Raw genomic sequence first — 2,497 nt, forward strand, 5'->3', positions numbered from 1 at the left:
GTCCTTTTGTCTCTTGACTCACCTAGCAAAATATATTGGGCTAGCCCTGAGAGTGCTGCAGTTGGGTTTGGGAGCCCTTGATTCAAATCCCTATTTACTCATGGCTATGACACTGGTTGGCCTCAAAGAAGTTCCCCATCTGTAAAATGTAAAATTCTGTATGGTGTTGTAAATCCTTAAGAAATGCTATTGCTGTATGAAGTCACTTATAAAGGAAATGATTTGGGTCAGCTTGGCCTGGTGACCTTCACTCCCTCCATCAAGGCTTGTGGAGAAATTAACGGATCAAATGTAATTAATTATTGTACTGTCTGAGTCAACCTTGTGGGAAACTGTGATGATCCTGGAACATGAGAAATGAGGAAAAGACTTTATGGCTATTAAAGCCACATTGAGGATACAATCCTATGCATGTTTTCTTAGCTATAAACCCCTGAATACACTTACAGATTGAGGTTGAATCCTGACAAGACAGAAGTACTGTTTTGGGGGGACAGAGGGTGGGCGGGGGTGGGGGACTCCCTGGTCCTTAATGGGGTAACTGTGCCCCTGAAGGACCAGGTGCGCAGCTTGGGAGTCATTTTGGATTCACAGCTGTCCATGGAGGCGCAGGTCAATTCTGTGTCCAGGGCAGCTGTTTACCAGATCCATCTGGTATGCAGGCTGAGACCCTACCTGCCCGTGGACTGTCTCGCCAGAGTGGTGCATGCTCTGGTTATCTCTCGCTATGACTACTGCAATGTGCTCTGTGTGGGGCTACCTTTGAAGGTGACCCGGAAACTACAACTAATCCAGAATGCGGCAGCTAGACTGGTGACTGGGAGCGGCCGCCAGGACCACATAACACCGGGCTTGAAAGTCCTACATTGGCTCCCAGTACGATTCCAAGCACAATTCAAAGTGTTAGTGTTGACCTTTAAAGCTCTAAATGGCCTCAGTCCAATATACCGGTACCTGAAGGAGCGTCTCCATCCCCATCATTCTACTCAGACACTGAGGTCCAGCACCAAGGGCCTTCTGGCAGTTCCCTCACTGCGAGAAGCCAAGTTACATGGAACCAGGCAGAGGGCCTTCTCGGTAGTGGCACCCGCCCTATGGAATGTCCTCCCACCAGATGTCAAAGAGAACAACAACTATCAGATTTTTAGAAGACATCTGAAGGCAGCCCTGTTTAGGGAAGCTTTTACTGTTTGATGGACTACTGTAATTTAATATTTTGTTGGAAGTCACCCAGAGTGGTTGGGGAAACCCAGCCAGATGGGTGGGGTATAAATTATTATTATTATTATTATTATTATTATTATTATTATTATTATTAAAGGTAAAGGTCCAGTTGTGACCGACTCTGGGGTTGCGGCGCTCATCTCGCTCTATGGGCCGAGGGAGCCGGCGTTTGTCCGCAGACAGCTTCCGGGTCATGTGGCCCACAGCGCCACCCGCGTCCCATTATTATTGTTGTTATTACTTATTTACAAGTATAGAATCAGGCTGCATGCTTGACATGGGAAGAGATGAGTCTGAGTTATATATTTTAAAAGTTGCAATCATCAGACATGGAATATTAGCCACCAGTATGATTTTATTAAGTACACATTATGCTAGATCAAGCTAGTGTATTCCTCCCTTGATAAAAAAAAGTCAGCAAAATAAATAGTAAATGAATTAATGCCAAGCGGAGGAAGGCAGCCTGATCATGTTCTTGTCACTATCGCTGAGTAAAATAAGTTAACAGGAAACACAGGTTACAGTACATAAAATGCAGGCCTGACTGCAAATTCTTTGAAGGATAGGCTGGTGTTCCTAAGAACACCAGAATAAGTTAGCCACATATCTGACTACATTACATTACAGTCACTTGTGAATGCACCCAGAGACTTCTAAAGTAATAAGGAGCACTCGGTTCAGCTCTAGCAATGCCTTAGCTAAGTATTGTATTAGATTACGGGCATCTAATTCTGTCAGGTTTAGAACTCACAGAAATCATATTTCGGGAAAAGTTTAAGGGGCAGGGTATTTTGAGACTTTCAGAGAAAACAAAGCATGACAAGGAGTGAATGTTCAAAAAGAATAAAGTATGTAGGAGTGGAGACAACAGTTTACAGTCTGAGGACAGAACCCACAAAGTTTAATCTCAACGCCCCAAGGACGGTTCGGATATGCAGCAAAACTGAATACACGTGCACGCCCAAACTACAACTTCCAGGCGGCGCTAATATATGGACAGGAAGACGACCTAGAACGAACGTCAGTCACCACATGAGCGGCGGGCGAAGGCGCAACAAGCTGCCCGCAATTCCCCCTCTGGCCATTAGGTGACGCCACTTAAAAGAAGGGCGCGCGCGGGGTTCAGCTTTCCCGTCGTACCTCACGCTGCGCCCGAAGCCTGGCTGGGCCTGGACCCTGACGGGAGTTGTAGTCCTCGGAGGCGGACTCGCTTCCCAGCGTGCCGCGCGCAAAGCCCGCGCGCTCGCTCGCTCGCTCTCTCCCTCTCCTCTTG

Source organism: Podarcis muralis, chromosome 2 (assembly GCF_964188315.1).
Source record: "Podarcis muralis chromosome 2, rPodMur119.hap1.1, whole genome shotgun sequence".
Lineage (NCBI taxonomy): Eukaryota > Metazoa > Chordata > Lepidosauria > Squamata > Lacertidae > Podarcis > Podarcis muralis.